Source organism: Neovison vison, chromosome 11, assembly GCF_020171115.1.
Source record: "Neovison vison isolate M4711 chromosome 11, ASM_NN_V1, whole genome shotgun sequence".
NCBI classification, from domain to species: domain Eukaryota; kingdom Metazoa; phylum Chordata; class Mammalia; order Carnivora; family Mustelidae; genus Neogale; species Neogale vison.
Genome location: NC_058101.1, coordinates 38,706,604 through 38,728,271, shown reverse-complemented (window position 1 = coordinate 38,728,271; position 21,668 = coordinate 38,706,604). Strand labels below are relative to the sequence as shown.

General features: G+C 36.6%; 1 pseudogene; it reads left to right on the top strand.

Moving 5' to 3' along the window:
* The first annotated feature begins 8,787 nt into the window (after positions 1-8,787).
* LOC122890210 overlaps positions 8,788-21,668 on the top strand; it is a 42,392-nt pseudogene continuing 29,511 nt past the window's right edge.

Here is a 21,668-nt window from a genome sequence, read left to right as displayed (position 1 = left end):
TTTATAACTAACACCTTGTGTGTGGCTGGGATAATAAAATTGCCTAAAGGCCAGCCTATTGCACTCCATAGGATTAACTATGGACTTATAGAGATAATGGATGACCCCACTTTCTTTATGATTAGATCGGATGATGCATGGGGAACTCCCCTTATCTCTTGACAAGTTTTCTCACTTGCCAGTGATCCTCTGTAATCAGGATATTGTTAAGGCTGGACCACTCAAAGGTCTTCTTATTGGTTTCATCCCTTAGTCATATTTATCCTAGAGGCCACCTCTGTTGAGGTGCAATTGCAAACAGATGCTTTAGCGAAACCTAAAACAGCCCCTAACTAATGAGTTCACGTCAGGTCCAGATTTTTCTTAGAATTCAAAGGCCACCAAAGAATGATGAAGGCCGACTAATTAAATACTGGGCTATACTTACAGATATGCCGGATGAATGACAGTTTACTGATGACAATAGTTTTCATAAAAAAAAAATAAGAAAAGCTAGGTATACTGTAGTGTTCACTAGCACTTTGCAATTGCCAAAGCCTAAGAATAAACATTAACATTGACTCCAAATATGCCTTCCTGGTACTACATGCCCATGGAGCTATTTGGAAGGAAAGGGGATTGCTATCAAGCCATAACTCCCCAATCAAATATGGGCCTAAGTTACAAAACCCTCCTTATCGCTATACTGAAGATGGCGTATATCAGATCTGTGATGCATATCTGTGGCTTACACCCACGATTGGACGGCTCAGTCAGAAGGCAGTTTTATGCTGGGAACAAAGAAATCATACGAGTGATATTTGGGCAAATAACACACGATATCTGGGACGGCTATCATTAGAAATGTGTTACCAAGTAATAGTACTCCAGGCTATTGACTGGACAAGGTGACCTGGCATTAGATGGCCAGCTCCAAACAGACCCCACTGGATATGTGAAACAAACCTGTGGCCCTGGCTTCCTCCAGGGTGGATAGGTCGCTGTACCTTGGGATTTGCCTGGATTCATGGGCGCATTACTAAAACCATTACAACTCCAGCTAATCTCCCCAACTTAAAACAAAGATGGATGCGATCTATTTTTAAATGGTATGATCACTTAGCATCCATTTTTGTTCCATCTTTGGGACTAGAGGATGTCATGTGGCATATGTGCAATTATCAAGACAGAACGTTGTGTGTACATCCCAGACTATCACAAAAATGTCACAGGATTAATAAAGGATATGAATGCCCAGATTAAGGCTCTACAAGATCCTTCTCTCTCTCTCAGCAATTGGTTAGCTTACTGGTTTGGAGGAGGACTGCGGCCAAATCTCCTTTTTGGGCTTCTCATTCTTATTGCCTTATTAGCCTTAATATGTTGCTTTGTTCAATGTTTCTCTACTTGGTGCCGAGACTCCATTGCTGCAATGACTTCACCACGACAGATGATCCTTACCACGCGCAAGGATACTTCTTCACTGTCAGCGCTGGATTCAGCTGCCTCCACCTTTCGTAACTCCCCTATACATTCCTCCACTGATCAATGTTGACCTGAGTAGGTAGGGTCAGCTCTACGCCCCTATTCAGCAGGAAGAAGTTACAGAAGACAAGACCTTCCACCTTCAACCACCTTAAAGATTTAAGGGTCAAAATTGTTCAGGAGGCTGGCTGAGGAGGGAGCAGGGGCTGGCGCCTTGCACCCCCTCTCCACCCACTCCCCTTGGTAATATGTATGACATTTCACAGGCACCCCTAACTGCCCTGAAAGAAGAACAAATGTTTATATTGCAGAGATCACAGTCTTGTAAGGCAGAAGTCTCCCTTTGTTTGCAAATGTCCTTGAGATTTGCAACAAAGAAGTTACCTTACAAAACAGAAGAGACTTAGACCTACTGTTCCTAAAAGAGGGTGGCCTTTGTGCTGCTCTCAGAGAAGAATGCTGTTTTTTTTGCCGACCAGACTGGAGTAGTAACAGAAACTCCAGACAAATTGAAGAAAAGGCTAAATAAGCGTAAAAGAGACTTTGAATCCCAACAGTCTTGGTATAAAGGAGTTTGAAATCGTTCACCCTGGTTTACTTCCCTAATAACCTCCTTCGGGCCATGCATCATTAACAGAATAACCCAATTCGTAAAGGATAGATTGTCGCTTGTCCAAACCATGGTATTAACCCAACAATATCATGCAATAGGGCAGCGGAAGATTAGCCCCTAGTAAAGTAAAAGATTTTACTCGGGCCAAAAAGAAAATGGGGGAATGAAAAGGGTTTTCTCCCTCCCTTTCCCCCTCCTTCCCCCTTCTCTTTGCTTAGCCAACACCCCCTTCTCCCACTCCCTTAAACATTCCTCCCATGTTGTAAAAAGTGATAAGATACTACAAGGAATGTTGAAAGGTCAGTCTACATGCTAATAAGGGATTGTAGTCTGGCCAATGCCGATGGTCAGTCTACATGCTAATGAAGGATTGAAATCTAGCCAATACTGTCTGTTTCCCTTTTGTTAACGACCAATGAAAGTAACTTCCCACTATGTAAATGAAGGATGCTGAGCGAACCAATCAGGGGTATTCCCGCGCGCCAAGTATGCCTTTACATTCAAACCAGCCAATGAAAACTTTGTAACCATGCTTCCGCTTCTGTACGTATGCTTTCGCTTCCCCAAACCCCATAAAAAGGCCCTGAACTAAGGGCTGGCGCGCGAGTCCTCCTAAGACTTGACCGCCCGCAGGTACCTGTGTCTACTCAATAAACCTCGTGCTGTTTGCATCTGACCAGTGGACTCGGCTCGGTTTTTGGGTCCGGGGGTCTCCTCCTGAGAAGGGGTCCATTCCGGGGTGCTTGGAGCCCCGGGGGGATCTTTCAATAGTAATAACCCCTCCTCCTCCCTGCACTTTCATTATTCTGGCTCTCCCTATCTCATAAATTCATAGGAAGTCAAAGCCAAAAATGTCCTTGGAGGGGATTAAGTCCCAGAACTTTATTTTATAAATGAGGGAAGTCTAGCCCAGAGAAATGCGGGGACTTGCATCAGTCAACAGGCACAAGTGGGAGAGCAAGGACTGGGACTCCACTCTATCTACTCTGAACCACGTAACCCATTCAACAAATCTTCTGCTTTTTCTTTACTTAAACATATATTCATTGAGTACATTTAATGTTTACAAGAAACTGTGCTAACATGTGGGATATATAAGGACAAATGTCTTGTAGAAACATTGATACAGGTTCACAAAGAAATATAATATCATGTTTTTTTTTTAAAAAAAAAGCTAAGATTGGGACACCTGGGTGGCTTCTGCACTTAAGCACCTGACTCTTGATTTCTGCTCAGGTCATGATCTTAAGATTGTGAGATCAAGCCCTGTGTGGGGCTCCATCTCAGCACGGAGTCTGCTTGAGATACTCTCCCTCTCCCTCTGCCTCTCCTCTGCTCACTCGCTCTCCTCTCTCTCAAATAAATTAATTAATTAAAAAAATAAATGCTGGGGAACCTGGGTGGATCTGCCAGTTATGCATCCAACTCTTGATTTCAGCTCAGGTCTTAATCTCAGTATTGTGGGACTGAGCCCCACATCAGACTCTGTGTTGGGCATGGAGCCTGCTTAATATTCTCTCTCTCCCTCTCCTTTCACCCCTCCCCAAACCTCACCCCTGTTGGCTCCTCCCCCCCCAAAAAAAAGGGTCTTAAAAGGAAGTTTCTCTGAGAAGAGAAGAAATCAAAGAAGGATGAAGGCACAGAAAAGTAAACCCACTGGAAAACTGTTTGAGAGACTGTATAGAAACTGAAAATATAGTAGACTCCATAAAGTATACCTCTGAATGAAAAATAACAGACTATATTTCTCTATAAATGCAATATATAGTATGATTCTTAATGTGTATTTAGAATATATATTCTAAATATATATATTTATACATATATATAATATAAATATATATTATCCCTTTCTTTTTTTTTTTTTTAAAGCCGAATCAGGGTTTTTTGTTTTGTTTTGTTGGTTTGTTTTTTAAAGATTTCATTCATTCACTTGACAGAGAGAGAGATCACAAGTAGGCAGAGAGGCAGGCAGAAAGAGAGAGGGGAAGCAGGCTCCCCACTGAGCCGGGAGCCCAATGCGGAGCTCCATCCCAGGACCCTGAGATCATGACGTGAGCTGAAGGCAGAAGCTCTAACCCACAGAGCAACCCAGGCACCCCTATATTATCCCTTTCTAAGGCACACCTCAACTAGGAATCCAAGAGTTAATTTCTCAGTCAAGGTTTCAGGGACACCAACCACACTTGACCATGTGGCAGAAGGTTATTTTCTCTTCTGTAATTAGAAGATCTCTTTTAAATCACTCTATTCCATCTCCAAAGAAATTAAACTAAGAAGGCTATAATAGCACAAGGATGAATGTGGATCCTCTACAAACCCCCAAATGTGACATATCAGTGTCCATATTGGGAAACTTGAAAATGAGATTTTGGTAACAAGTCTATATATTAAACCTACTATAGATAAATAAGTAGAAATGTTCTTCCAGAATATACACATCAAACAAACAGAAACAAAAAACAAAGATATACAAGTAGAGACAAATTATTTCTGAGTTGTAGTAAATAATTACATAATTTTACTTCATGGGATGAGGAATTCCTCATAAATGCCATTTCACTAAAAATATCTCCATTTCATTAACGTAAGAATGGTTAATGAATAAATAAGCAGTGAAGAAATACTTTCCACAATGCTTAGATATGCAGGGAAAGTTCAGTAGTCCAGATTGAAGAGCAAGGTTCTTTGTTCCTGAAATTCTATGATGGGTTACATTTTAATTCTCAAGTGCAGTGATTTTAAATCTAGGAATACATTAACTTCTTCATAACCTCTGTGTTTTAATAGTATTTATAATACTTAAATAGCTATTATTTTAATAAAATTTTTCACTTAATATTGCATTCACCCATATGTTAAAACATTTATTTCTAGGAATAGATACTCACCATTTTAAGAGTGCTATCACACTCCCTCTCTTACCTTCAACCTTACAATTTTTACACTTATTTGGTTTATATTCACATTTGACTTTCTGGCATTTACAAAAACATCTCTCCTGCTGGTTCTGAAAATGTAATATTTTCAATGTGCAGTGTTTGTCTACAGTCTGCTAGTTTATCATTTTGTGCTTATGTGATTTTCTTGTAGCTAATGATGCATTTCCTTTCTACTTACTTTAGCAAAATAAAAGAAAAACCAATTCAGGCACATCATTCAATAAAACCACTGTGTACAGCAGTCCTTTTTGCAATCTGAATCGATGATGATTAATAGCTATCTAGCTCTTTCCTTGGTTTTATAATTAATTGTCGGATTTTAACCATTAAAATCTCAATGCTTCAAATTAAAAAAAAAAAAGTTTTTTGGGGCCATTAAAAAACCAAAGCAAATAAGAGAAGCAGGAAGAGAAGGAGCAGAGGGAAAAGCTAATGAAGGGAAAATGATGAACAAGAAGAAAAGAAGGGGACGAAAACTGGTAATCATAGAACTGAAAAGCCTCTAGGAAATAAAGACAGGGAATCAGCTGTAATAATTCATGTCCCATTGTGCTTTTGGGGGAAGCCAAAATGATACAACCTAGTTGTTCACAGTGCAGGTTAGCCTGATGTTTGGCAGCTCTCTGACATGCGAGTTGTTTTTATAATAAATGTTATAATAACATACATCGAGTAATAAGCGTCATTTAAGCAAAAGATAATCCCAAGTGCCAACATTCAAGTCCCCCAGGTAATATCTTTAGCAAGTATTGTGATAGGAAACCAACCGCATTTGGTCATGATAAGGAAAAGATATTTTCTAAGGCCAAAGAGCTAACTGACTTTTGGTTTGCAATCTTAACAGTGACCATTAATAGCTGTTACTTGAAGCATGTCCCTTAATCTTGTGGTGTGTCAGTGTTCTCATCTGTAAAATGCCAATATTGGCTAGTACCTACCTGGCAGGATGGTAAAACTTAAATGATCTCGGTCTTGCACATTTTAAATGCTCATGAATGAATGTTATCTATTATCACCTATTATTACATATAGCCTTTTATATGGCTTATTTTAAAACTCTGAGGAAAAATGTCGTAGCTCAGGTTCCCGTAGAGGTAAACCCCAGAATGAGAATCATAGCGCTAGTTTATTTTTGGAAAGTAATTCCAGGAAGCACAGATAGGTTGTGGAGAATTGGGACAGGAAGGGAGTGGGGTGGAAGCTGGACGGAGTTCTGGTGATGAGCAGGTGGTGAATACAGGCACCTGGAACTCAGTCCAGCCTGGGACCTCTCAGTAATGCTAGAGTTTCTCAGAGTTGTCTCACCCGTGGGGTATTTGTCCAACGACTCCCATCTGTCATGGCTCTGGAAGAGCTGAAGCCTCCGGCATTCTCAGGTTGCCTTGCACAGAGCCAGGCCTGTGGCAGGAGAGAGCCATGAGACAGACAACTGCAGGAATTTGCCATAGAAGACAAAGCTGTGCTCAGGATGGATAAGAGCCAAGAAGATGCTGGTGGATCCCTGAAGAGGTTGATGACACATAAGCAACTTGTTCAGAATCCTTCTTCAGAAAGTATTCTTTCCAAAATTATTTAATAAGCATATGCTTCTTAAATCCTTCAATAAGTAGGACTTAAAAGATGAATCAGGCATGGCTTTTCCATTCAATTAGCTAACAACCTACCTAGAAGTATAGTGTTGCTTTAACTCTCAGACTTCTTTCTTTCCTCCTTCCTCTCCATAATTCCAACTCTCCAAACAGCAGCAGGAATAAAAATTAAACATTAGCCCTACTCTTAAAGAGGACAATGAAGTCTTAGTCCTTCTCTCCAGAGAAGCTGAAAATTTTCTAGTATTCCTTTGAGGCTATTCATGTAGCCTAGGGCAAGTTATTTCACTTCGTTAAGCCCTGATCTTATTTATGAAATGGGGATAAGAACATTTAAGTTCAAAGGTGTCTGTGAGGATTAATTATGACTTTAATATGCTTGACACTATGTGCAGTATATGTAAGGGCTCAACAAATGGCCATTTCTTAGCAAGTTGATTTCAAACACTCCACACACTCCATTGCCATGAAGGGTTTGGACTTCGAAGGGGATAAACAAGAGTTCGTGATCCAGCTACCTGATTCTCTAGAGTAAAGGAGAGATTACTGGCTATAGACACAGACCCAGTATTTGTCTTCTCTACTCTTATACCACTTATTTGAAGTTTCAACTTCTGATATGCACTTAGCTCATTTGTAAAACCAGGATAGCAATATCTGCTTCACCAACCTAGGAAGAAAGTGTGAAACTAGCTTAAGATTGAAATTGATGAGAACCATTTGAAAGGGCATAGTCTGTATCAGTAAGAAGGGGGGAAAAAAACTGTCATTAAATTATTTACAGAGGAAAAAAATGGTCTTGCATTATCTGTCATATTTCAGTGGAAACAAATCTAGACACAGGCAATGTAAATTTTACCAATATCTTATGAGGCTCATCAGACCAAAGAGTAGATGCTGAGCTAGGTAAGCCACTAAATATATCATTGAGTTTATGTTGGCATAAAAAATTTCAGCATTGAGTCTTTCCTCAGTTTATCCAAAGTTCTTTTATCTTAGAAATGACCTTAGATTCTGAACTGAATTTGATGAAGTGGAAGAAACTTTTTAGGGTCTCAACAAGTAGATCTGTTCTCTGAAGGCCATCACCTAATGCTCACAGTAATTATGGCCCTTGTGTTTGAGCCTTAATGATGCTAAACACCCAAGCATGGCGTCCAGCTGCTGTCGCTTGCAGTTTTATTCCTGTTTATTTCATCGAGGTTAGAACAATTGCTCCAATAGAAAGGATTGTTTAAAGGTAATATCTGTTGGCCATTCTGGAGTATAAGAAGTCTCTTTATACTGGGAAACACATGCTGCCCACTTGTTTCTTCTTACAGCTCTCCTCAACTCAATGTATACCACCAAAATAAACTCTTAACTGATAGTTGCTCAGTTTCATGGGTCTAGCGGTTAAACACGTGGTTGACTGTGTGCATACGAGTGATGCTCAACTAGGGGCCTCTTGGGAGGCAGTGTAATGTGAAGGGGGAAAAAAAAAACTGTACTGGGAGTCAGGAGGGCTAGATTCTAAACCTGCTCATCTGCTTTTATTCTGTTAGTTTTCTACCTTTTCAATAGCACTACAAATGCCTCTTTGACTACCCTACTGGGAAGTCAGCAGAACCAAAGATCTCTATGGTCGAAAGAGATACCATTTCTTTTTTTTTTTTTTTTTAATTCACTGTTTCTGTGATGCCTAGCATTTGGCAGGGTATATAGTTAGTGTCTCATTAGCATATGTTGACAATGCTTTTAACGCTGCATTACAATATACAAAGATAAGCTGTAACTAAGTCACATCCATCTGATCCTTTAACTGTCTCCCCCCTTTCTTTATCCTGATCTATTCTCACTTATCCTCTTAATTCATCTCAATTGTTATTTCATGAAAAGACGTCAGTTAAGTTGTTTACTACCAGAGAACTTTCAAAAAGTACAAATTACAATGAAATATTCACCTGTTGGAGAATGAATAAACAAATCATTACATCTCCATATGCTTACAGTTTTAGCGTGTACCTATCCTATGCCTGGGCACCAAGGTAGATGGTGGAGCCACCATGGTAATGAAAAGTTGCTCTCATGAAGCTTCAACCCTGCACTAAAACAGATATTTGTGATTAGATATAACTGACATATAACATATTAGTTTCAGGTATACAACATATGATTCAATATTCGCATAAATTGCGAAATGATCACGGTAAGTGCTAGTTGACACACATCACCATGTAAGGATAGATTCTTTTTTCTTGTGATAAGAATTTTTAAGATCTACTCTCTTACCAATTCTCAAATATACAATACACTATTATTAACTATAGTCACTATGCTATACATTACATTACCAGGACTTATTTTATAACTGTAACATTGTACTGTTTGACCTCCTTTTATGGTTTTAACCACCATCCCTCTAACCCCTACCTCTGGCAACCATCAATGAGTTCCTTTATCTTTTTTTTTCTTAGATTCCACATATAAGTAAGATTGTATGGTTTTATCTTTCTCTGTCTGACTTACTTCACTTAGCATAATGCTCTCCAGGCCCATCCATGTTGTAATAGGTGGCAAGATTTCATTATTTTTTAATGGCCGAATAGTACCCCATTGTAGTTATACCAGTTCTTTATCCATTCATCAGTTGATGGACACTTAGTTTGTTACCATGTCTTGGCTATTATAAATAATACTGCAATGAATATAGGGGTACAGATACCTTTCAAATTAGTGTTTTCATTTCCTTTGTTTAAGTAGCCAAAAGTGGAATTACTAGATCATATGATAGTTCTATTTTAATTTTTTGAGAAACCTCCATACTATTTTCCACAGTGGCTGCACTAATTTATATTCCCACCAACAGTACATGAGTGTTCCTTTTTCTCCACATCCCCCAGATCCACCTCCACACTAACACTTCTAAAACAGACACTTTTAATTCAATAATTAAGTTAAAAACCATAAGTTTAATTGCTAGAAAAAGAAAGCATAAATTATCACATGAGAGTAAATAATTAAGGAATAAATCTTAATTTTATTTCACTTTCTTCAAGTTTCTGCTAAATTGTCACTTCCAAGGTTTGTACTTACAGTTCCCACTCTTTGTTTTTTTCACTGGGCTTCATTACACTTCTTACTCATTACTTTTAGAAAATACCCTTGTTTCCTTCCAATACAATTATCTCTTTCATATAAACTAATCTGAGTTTTTGTTTGGGGAACAAAATGCTCCCTAAGTAAATGAGGAACATAAACTTTACAAATGCATATAAATATTGTATTTGATTCAAATAATAAGCCTCATTTTTATGTACCATGTATTTCTTTATATAACATCTGAATTGATTCTTATTTTAAAATGAGATTCTGGAATGCCATTTCAAGCTTGAACAATTCTAGTGAAAACAATCCAAAATGGCATTCCATCACATTTCTCCACAAAAATACAATTGTTTAGCAGATTGTGATTTCTGAAGCTCTTTCACATGCTCTAGAGCAAAATGGACAATTGCACCATATTAGAGAATATAGAACTATCTTTCCCATGTATCTATGCTCAAGAGCGTAAACACAGTCACAACGCCTACCTCTTCCAATTAATTGTTCTCGTGCTCACCTGGCCAATCATAAGAGCCTAAAATTTTCCAGCTGTATAATAAAGCCTAAAATTTTATGTTGCTACCCTGACATCTGTAAGCCTTACAGGGCCCCAGAGCCTAACCATGAGTGTTCCAGCTTCAGTCAGACATGTCCCCCTAACAGCGGGAAAGGCCAGTTCCTCTATCAGCTGTAACCCTACCTGGTCCTCAACCCGGCAGGTTTTGCTTTCCTGCCAGTGCAAGAATTATTCAAGCAAGGTAATCATATCCTCCAGCAGAAACCAGGGGGCACCACATCTTCTTGTTACTACAAAGTCCGCCTCCAACAGCTGCTGTTTACTCTGTTCCCCAGTGCAAGCGCTACATAGCCCTGCATGGTGTGCAGTGTCCTCCTCCCGGGGGCGGAGAGTACACATGATTAATAAACTGGTCACGATCCTGTGTCAGGTGTTGTGTGTTTAGCCATCTTGTACTATTTAGGGTGTGGAATACTTCCCTCATCAACAGGGTAAACACCAGGGTATTGGAACACCTGCTGAGGCCTCCCTCGAAAAAATAACGGAAAGCCTCAGGGATGGAGTCCAAAAGTGGAACAGAGAGAACATTGAAATCTGATCAATTCACAGCTGTTTCTGTTTCCTCCTGCCACAGGCTCAGACTGCTCCCAAGGAGTAGGTGCAGAATGAGTGCTTGGTCTCTCCAGTGATGCCTTTCTCCTCCACCTCCCTGCCAATATGCAGGGAGGTGAGTTGTCCCCATTCTGATGAGGAACAAAAACCCAGTTCAGGGTTCCTCACATTTACTGTCTCATCTGTTGTTCCCCAGGGTGCCTCAAAACTGGGTACAGCTTAAAAGCACCTTTAGCCTCAGCAATAGCCTATGCTCAAAACAGCTACCTTACACAAGCTCTTAGTTCTTTTCATGAGTCAAGTCTTCCCAGTTCCTCAAGGTCACTCAATTTCAAGATCTTATTCCTCTTCCTACTTCAGGCCATAATTGTTACCATTTCCCCTTACCCCCAATGAATTTACTCAGTTAGACTCCTAGACTGTGAAAGCTGAGATATTCGTTGCTTTCCTCCCCAAATGCCCTGAGTTCTTTATGCAAATTTATTAACTTTTTACCTAACAGCCAACACTTTATCTCAAGCAGCTTTTGCTAAACGGTTCCATTTTTTTTGAAGATTATATATTTATTTATTTGAGAGAGAGAGAGAGCAAGCAAGGGTGGGGGAAGCAGAGGGAGAGAGAATCCCAAGCAGACTCCCCCCTGAGTGGGGAGCCTGTTACAGGGCTCCATCTCACAACCCTGAGATCACAACATGAGCTAAGATCAAAAGCTGGACACAAAACTGACTGAGCCACCTCGGCAACCCAAAACCACTCCAGTTTTTAAACAAAGAACTAGCTCAAAGAACACCCAGTTGTCATACATTTGCATAGCTAAAAGTGTGAACCGATCTCACTTTAATCAGTGTTATCCGAAAGTTCATTCACTGAACTAAATCAGCACGAAAAATATAAATCCATCTTGTTACATACAGTTAAAAGGAAGGACTATTGCATATGATAAACACATCATTTTCTAGAACAGCACTGTCCAAAAGAAATAGAATGTTAGCCACAGAGATAATTTTAAACTTTTAAAGTAGTCACATTTTACAAAAAAAAAAAAGTAAATGGTAATATATCTTATTTAACCCAATTTACACAAAGTAGGACTGTTTTAATATATAACCAATTGCTAAGCATTATTTTTTTATATTAAGTCTTCAAAATTCAGTGTTTATAATCCACTTTTAATGCTCATTATAGTTCAGACTTGCTCCATTTCAAATGCTCAGTAAGTATATGGGGCCAGTGTCTGTCATCCTATACAGTGCCGATCTACAGAGAAAATGCTGGAACTCTCATTCCAGTTCCATCACTGATGGGGCGTGTAACTGTGAGCAAGTTATCAGAAATCTCTGTATTAGTTTCCTTCCATGCAAAATAACTTCAAATAGTTGATACTGGAGTTGAGTGAATTAGTATTTAAGAATACAGAAAAGTGTCAGGCATATTAAGACTTAGTAAGAATTTGTGAATGCTATTAATAAGTGCTAACCAAGGCCAGAATACTAGTATCTTTTTCCCCTTTCTAATCCAGTTTCCTTTCCTTCAAGGCAGATCTGCTGGAGTTGCAGTTACCATTGGGAAAGTTGTAGACCACACTGGGCCACTTCCCTTTTGATGAATTTAACTTTTCCAACTAATCAGATGTTTAATTAAATACCTGATTAGGCCACTCTGCCTTATTTCTATTCCCTGTTACCTTCTATCCCCCATTACCTCTTTGACATTCAGATGATGCCTCTCCTACCTGTCATTTTCTGTTCCCCTCTTCACTTGTTCTCTGAATTATGTGACCTTGGTCAACTTACTCAGTGAAACTCAGGACCCTCACCTGTAAAGTGGGGATTAGAAAACCTTCCTCTTGGGGCTCCTGTGGTGTTCAGTGATGCAACAAAATGAAGCACGTATGTACTCCTTGGTGTAGGGAATTTACGGTAGATATACATCTCCAACTCCAATAGTGTAGTCCTTTTCCTTCCTTCAAGTCTCTTATCATACAGTTTAAGAAATGCTTACAAAGAAATCAGGACAACAGGAACAATTTCGAGTAGGGTTGCTTTTTACTGTAATCAAGTACAGTATGCTTTTTACTGTGCTTACACATGTCAGTGTAGACACACAAACATGTACACCATGATACACAGATAGGTACACAGAGACAGACACACATGCTCACTCACAACCGAGTAATTTGTTGAGGCACCTTTTATCTGAGATGAAAAGGGGCTATAGGGATTATCAAGTCAAGACTTCTCCCTTCTTTGGCAGAAAGGTTAAGAGAATTCTAAGTAGGCTGATCATTTCCAAGGTCACACTGCTGTTATGGATATAAATAAAAGCAGAAAATCACCTATGCTAGTTCATTTCTCCTGCTATTAACCCCCTGTTACATGGCCCCAAGGAAGAGAAATGTCAGAGTCTTTCTCTCAGTTTTATACCAGTTATTTGACATTAATTAGGGAATTAGCTCTAATAAATACTTACTGTGAGATTTTTTAAAAATTTCAGGTACTGATTAAAGAAGAAGTTTATTTGGTGTATATTAAGTATGCCTTTGAAAAAATTTAATTTCAGATATTTATATTTTCAGTATCTGAAAATGTCAATAAAACAATTAAATACATGTTAGTTGTGATTTTTACATTATATTATAAATTATCAATTAACATTTCCTTATGTATCAAATATTTTGTGTATTTCAATGGAATTCAGAAGAGATTATTAAATATTAGAATAAAACTACAACTTTAAAGAAATGGAAATTTCCTCTTTTTTAATCAATATTTTAGCCATAAGACACATGATCTATATATAATATAGTTCTCCCTTGAGATTTCTGCACAGCAGATTTTGTAAGCACAGAAAGCAATCATCAAAAATAGTATAAAATACCTACATGTTGCTATTGAGACTTAAATAATTTATGATTATATAGGAAAATTTTGTGGTAATGGCTATAACTTATGATTGCTAATGTAATGTTGTTATCTGATCTGGATTCTATTTATGGTGACAGAAAGTTTTTCTTCGAATATTTTGCTTCAGAATTTTAATTAAAATGGAAGTATTTGCCCTTAATTAAAACAAAGTAACATTGTGGAAGACCTACAATTTTGCTGAAGAATATTAACAAATTAGAAAGAAATATGTATATGTCATGAATAATTTACAAAAATGTAAAAACATTTTAAAAGTCTATTAAAGTTGATGGACATCTAGGTTCTTTCCATAGTTTGGCTATTGTGGACATTGCTGCTATAAACATTCGGGTGCACGTGCCCCTTTGGATCACTATGTTTGTATCTTTAGGGTAAATACCCAGTAGTGCAATTGCTGTAAAGAAGATGTGGTATATATACACAATGGAATACTATGCAGCCATCAAAAGAAATGAAATCATGCCATTTGCGACAACATGGATGGAACTAGAGAGCATCATGCTTAGCGAAATAAGTCAAGCAGAGAAAGACAACTACCATATGATCTCCCTGATATTAGGAAGTGGTGATGCAACATGGGGGCTTAAGTGGGTAGGAGAAGAATAAATGAAACAAGATGGGACTGAGAGGGAGACAAACCATAAGTGACTCTTAATCTCACAAAACAAACTGTGGGTTGCTGGGGGGAGGGGGGTTGGGAGAAGGGGGGTGGGGTTATGGACATTGGGGAGGGTATGTGCTTTGGTGAGTGCTGTGAAGTGTGTAAACCTGGCGATTCACAGACCTGTACCCCTGGGGATAAAAATATATGTTTATAAAAAATAAAAAATTTTAAAGAAAGTCTATTAAAGTTAAATTATTCTTAATTACTCTATCAAATTTGGCAAATGTTATAGTCAACTGTTATCAGAACAGCTAGATATGTCTCTCTCTCTCTCTCTTTCTCACACACACACACACATACACACACACACAGGAAAACAAATACATTGAAAGCAATGAATAGAAATACATCATTTCATTATTTCAAATATTTTTTTAATTTTAATTCCAGTGCAATTAACATATAATGTTACATTAGTTTCAGGTGTACAATGCAGGGATTCAACAATTCCATATATTACTCAGTGCTCATCAAGATCAATGTACTCTTTTTTATTTTAAGATTTTATTTATTTATTTGACAGAGATCACAAGCAGGCAGAGAGACAGGCAGGCTCCCCACTGAGCAGAGAGCCTAATGTGAGGCTGGATCCCAGGACCCTGGGATCGCAACTGGAGCTGAAGGCAGAGGCTTTAGTCAACTGAGCCACCCAGGTGCCCCAAGATCAATGTACTCTTAAGCCCCTTCATCTCTTTCACCCATCTCCTCACCACCCCCCTACATTCCCTCTGGTAATCACCTTTTCTCTATAGTTAAGAGTCTTTTTATGTTTGTCTCTTTTTTCCCTTTGTTCATTTGTTTTTTTTTTCTTAAATAACACATATGACCAAAGTCATACAGTATTTTTTGCTGACTTATTTCACTTAGTATTATATTTCCTAGATCCATCCATGTTGTTGCAAATGGCAAGATTTCATTTGCTTATCTGGCTGAATAATATTCTATTATATATATATATATATATATATATGAGTGTGTGTTATATATATGTATATACATATGTATGTGTGTATGTATATATATATTTACATACCATATCTTCTTCTATATTCATCTATCAATATACATTTGGGTTGCTTCTATAATTTGACTATTGACTGAAAACATTTTCATTTTCTATATATATGATCATATAAATTAAAGTGTCATTTCTGATAAGAAATAAAGTATTTGATAAAAAATGAATAATTTTCTAAATGGAAGTAAAATGTAATGTCAAGTTTCCATTGGTTATCATCCACTTATGTAGAAAGTCTGGAGTGGAAAGTACAATAACCAAAATAAAATATTTATTAGAGGAAATCAACAGTAGATTTGAATTTTCAAAAAAAGAATTAGTGGGGCACCTGGGTGGCTCAGTCATTAAGCATCTGCCTTTGGCTCAAGTCATGATCCCAGGGTCCTGGGATCGATCCCTGTATCAGGCTCACTGCTCCACAGGGAGCCTGCTTCTCTCTCTCCCACTCCCCCTGCTTGTGTTCCCTCTCTTGCTGTCTCTCTCTGTGTCAAATAAATTTTAAAAATCTTAAAAAAAAAAAGAATTAGCAAACATGAAGATTGATAAATAGAGATGATACAATTTAAGAGCAGCCTCAGAAAAATGTAGCATATGATTAAATATGACACCATAATGTAATAAGATTATCAGAAGGAAAGGAGAAAGGGGAAAAAATATGTGAAGAAATAATGACTGAAAACTCCCCATACTTGATTAAAAACACTAATCTACATATCCAAGAAACACAAAGAACTATAAACATGATAAATATAAGGAGATCCACACCCAGACTAATCATAGCCAAAATATTGAAAGCCAAAGATAAAGAGAAAATCTTAGAATCAGTAAAAGAAAATGTTTCATCACTCATAAGAGACCTCTCCCCTTCAATAATGTTAACTGCTGATTTTTCTTTAAAAATAAAAAAGGTAGAATCCAGTGAGATGACATGTTCTAAGTGCTGAAATTAAAAACAAAACCAAAAATGATTAACCAAGAGTTTGACATATAGCCAAACTCTTTTGATAATGTAAGTGAAATAAAATAATTCCCATATAAACCAAAGCTGAAAGAATATGTTGTTAGCAAACCTGCCTTCCAAAAAATACTAATGGAAATTTTGGCTGAAAACAAATGATATCAGGCAGTAATTAAGATCCACATAGGGAAAAAAAAGAGTGTCAGTAAAGATAATTATACAGGTAATTATAAAAGACAATGTAATTGCATATTTTTCTCTATTCTTCTCTTAACTGATTTTAATATAATTGCATAAAATCATATGAATATAATTGTATTGTTGGATTTAAAAAAAGTAAATTGAAATACAGACAATAAATGTAGCAGGAAGTAAGGTGGAAACAAAGCTGTAATAGTATAAGGAAATAAGGCAGTAACTGGAATCCAAAAGAAGAAATAAAGAGAATGACAATGGTAAATTAAAATGTTAATGTAATAAATTCTATAAATACACACTTATACTCCTTTCTTCTCTCAGCTTCTTTAGAAGACATAAACTTACATAATGTAAAAACAACAATTTATGGCTGGGTTTTACTGTATGTAACACAATATGTATACCAAAAATAATACCAAAAAAAGAGGGGAAGAAAATGTAGATATACTGGAGAAAGTTTCTTTCATTAGAATAGCATTTCAAATCTGAAGCAGACTCTGGTAAATTTTTATGTATGTTATAAGCCCTAGAACAATCACAAAGAAGACCATTAGAAAATATAAAATAATTAAAGAAATTAAAATTACATGCTAGAAAATATCTACTTAATATTAAAGGCTAAGATGCCTGGGTGGCTCAGTCGGTTAAGTGTCTGTCTTCAGCTCAGGTCCTGATCTCAGTGTCCTGGGATTGAGCCCCACATCAGCCTCCTTATTCAGCAGGGAGCCTGCTTCTCCCTCTGCCTGCCACTCCCCCTGTTTATATTCTCTCTCCCTCTGACATAAAATGAGTAAAATCTTTTAAAAAATAATAAAAGAAGCAATAGAGAAATATCAAAACAAGAAAGATATGAGACATATAAAACACAAAAAAGCAGATATAAATCCAAAGTATCAATAATAACATTAAATGTGAATGAATTAAAAAATCTATAAAAAATCAGAGATTATCAGATTGAAAATAAACCTATTCCAACTATATGCTGTTAACAGAAGACCACTCTTGACTCAAAGAAATGAACAATTTGAAAGTAAAATGATAGGAAAGGACATATCATGGAAACAGCAACTGAATGAGAACAGAAAGAGCTATGCAGAAAAACAGACTTTAAAACAAAAAAAGATAGTGTGGCACTCCATAATGAATAGAGGGTCAATTCATCATGAATATATAATAATCATAAACATAAGAACCTAACAAAGGACACCAAAATACATGAAGCAAAAACTGACAGAACTGAAGGAAGAAATGAATAATTCAAAAAGAATATAGGCTTCAGTACCCCACTTTCAATCATAGATAAAGCAATTAGGTAGAATATGAATAAGGAATAGAAGACCTGAGCAACAATGTGAACTGCTTATATTCAGCAGCTCTCTACACAATATGTACCATCTTTCTCAATTGCCCATCAAACATTCTTGGGAAAAACAATATGCTATGACATAAAACAAACCTCAGTAAATTTAAGTGGATTGACATCGTTAATAACTGATGTTCTCAAACCACACTGGAATTAATTATAAATAAATATCAAAAGAAGGTTTGGAAATTGACAAATATGTTGAATTTAAATAACACATTGCTCCTGAATAGCCAATGGGTCAAAGAAGAAATCACAAGTGAAATTCAAAGACACCTTGAGATAGATGCAAATGAAAACACAACATATAACAACTTATAGGATGTAACTATCCAGAGAGATACTTATAGCTGTAAATGCATGTATTTTAAAAAGAAAAAAAAGAAGAAGAAAAAAGACTTCAATTAAAAAATCTGAACTTCCACCTTCAAGAACTAGAAAAAGAAGAGAAAGGTAAACCCAAATCAAGTAAATTAAAAGAAATAAAAATTAGAATGGAAACAAATGAAATAGAGAAGAGAAAATGAATAGAAAATAATCAAAACTAAAACTGGTTCTTCAAAAAGATCAACAAATTGACAAATATTTAACTAGATTGACCATGAAAGAACAGGAACAGAATTATTTAAATCAAGGATAAAATAGGGAATATCACAACCAACCTTACAGAAATAGAGAGAATACCATAAAAATGTGTGCCAGCAAATTAGATACTCTAAATAAAATGAAAAAGAAAATACTAAAAACGCAAACTACCATAACTGACTCAAGAATATATAGAAAAATCTGAAAGACTATAACAAATAAAGATTGAATTAGTATTGAAAAACTTCCTGTTGGGGTGCCTGGATGGCTCAATCGTTTAAGCATCTGCCTTCAGCTCAGGTCATGAGCCCAGGATCCTGGGTTTGAGTTCCACACTGGGCTCTGTGCTCTTTGGACAGCCTGCTTCTCCCTCTCTTTCTCTGTCTCTTTTGAATAAATAAAAAAAAAATTTTAAATAAAACAAGAAAAATGAAAACTTCCTGTGCATTGCTAAGATAGCAATACTCTATAAATTAATTTACATATTCAATACAATCACTTTCAAATTATCCTCTGCCCTTCTTGCAGAGATTGACAAGGCAACACCAAAATTCATATAGAAATGCAAAAGTTCAAGAATAGCAAAAAATCAACCAATCAAAAAGTCTTTAAAAAGAACATGAAAGTAGGATTCACACTTTATGATTTCAAAACTTGCTACATAACTACAGTAAGTAATACAGTATGATATGTGGAACTGAGAGTCTAGAAATAAACCCATGCATTGATGAGCAATAAATTTTCCATAAGAGTGCCAAGGCAACTCAATGAGGAAAGAAGTGTTTCAACGAATGCTACTGAGACAAGTGAATATCCACATGCAATGAAGTAGAACTCTAATCTCACATTATAAGAAATACTAAAATATTAACTAAAAATGGATCATAAACTTAATTATAGGGGCTAAGACTATAAAACTCTTAGATAAAGACATATGAGTGAATTTTAAGTTTTCATGGTGTTGGATTAAACAAATTTTTTCATTAAAGATTTTATTTATTTATTTATTTGAGAGAGGGAGAGAGAGAGCAGGAGCACAGAGGAGAGGAAGAAGAAGGCTCTCTGTGAGCTTAGAGCCAATGTAGAATTCTATTCCAGGACCCCAGGATGGTGACCGGAGCCAAGGCAGAAACTTAATCAAATGAGCCACTCAGGCACTCTAAACAATGGTGTCTTAAATATGCCACCAAAAGCACTGGAAACCAAAGAAAAAATAATTTGACTACATCAAAACTAAAAAATAGGGGCGCCTGGGTGGCTCAGTGGGTTAAGCCGCTGCCATCGGCTCAGGTCATGATCTCAGGGTCCTGGGATCGAGTCCCACGTCGGGCTCTCTGCTCAGCAGGGGCCTGCTTCCCTTCCCCTCTCTCTGCCTGCCTCTCTGCCTACTGTGATCTCTTTCTGTCAAATAAATAAATAAAAATCTTAAAAAAAAAAAAAAAAGAGCCTTTAAAAAAAAAAAAAACTAAAAAATATTATGCTGCAAATGATACCGTCAAAGGGAAAAGAAAACCTTCAGAATGAGAAAAAAACATTTACAAATCATGTATGTAGTAAGAGACTTTTTGCAGACCATATAAAGAAATATTACAAATCAATAATGAAAGACAAATAACCTAGTTAGAAAATGGGCAAAGAATCTGAATAGAAAGTTCTTTAAAGGAGACATACAAACGACCAATAAGCACATCAGGGAAGTGCAAATCAAAATCACAATGAAATACCACTTCATAGCTCGTAGGCTGGCCATGGTCAGGGAGGAATACAATGACTGGTGTTGGTGAGGATGTAGATAGATTGCAAACTTTCTACATGGCTTATGGGAATGAAAATGGTGCAGCCAAAACATTTTGGCAGTTCCTACAAAGCTTAAACAGTTACTATATGATCCAGCAGTTATACTTTTAGCATATACAAGAGAAATGAAAAACGTTTTCTCATAAAAACTTGTACACAAATGTTCATAACAGCATTATTCGTGAATGCCAAAATGTAGAAACAACTCAAATGTTTATCAAGTTATAAATGGATAAATGAAGTGTTATCTGCAATAAAAATGAATGAAATAATATACACTACAACATTAATGAAATTTGGAAGCACTATGCTAAAAAAGCCAGTCATGTTGTATGTTTACATCTATATTAAATGCCCATAACAGGAAAGTCTAGAGGAACAGAATATAGATTAGTGGTTGTTTATGGTTGGGGGGTAGGGAGGATGACAATGAGGAGGGATAACTTATGGGTATGGGGTTTCTTTCTTGTGTGATGAAAACATTTCAAACTTAAATTGTGTTAATGATTGAACAACTGCGAATATACTAAAATCTATTGAATTGTATATTTTGGTGAATTTCACGGTATATAAATTGTACCTCAATACAGATGCTTTAAAAATGGTAAGATTAAATAAATTAAATAAAAGGGGCACGTGGGTGGCTCAGTGGGTTAAAGCCTCTGCCTTCAGCTCAGGTCATGATCACAGCGTCCTGGGGTCAAGCCCCGAATCAGGCTCTCTGCTTGGCAGGGAGCCTGCTTCCCTTCCTCTCTCTCTGCCTGCCTCTCTGTCTACTTGTAATCTGTCTGTCAAATAAATAAATAAAATCTTTAAAGAAAAAAAAATTAAATTAAAAATATTTTTTTAAAAGTGGAATAAGAGATAATATCAGGAGAGATAAAGACTTAGGGTAAACAAGAATTTTATTCTCATTAGTGAAGTCTGTTTATACAAATGACAAAAACAGACAAACAAACAAATGAGAAATAAGTTACATATTTTTGGCAAAAGAATAATTTATTGGCCTGACACCTTAAAAGAAATGTTACTGTGCTACCAAAAGTGAATTCCATTTTCATAAAAATCCCTAAAAATTCTTTAAGACAAAGGCCAACTTTAAGAGGTCAATCTCATGAGGGGTAAATATTCTGAGGAGATGGGATTTTAGAGAATAAAATTGAATCCAGAATATCCTAAACTTTTTGAAAGCATCTGAATCTGTGGAGAGTTACCCCAAAGCATAGCAGTTCTCATTATATTATGTGCAGTTGTTAGAAATGATATATTTTAATATATCAAAAAAAAATGCCTTACAAGATTCAATGTGATTTTTTTAATCCTGTGGTGAACAACCTTAA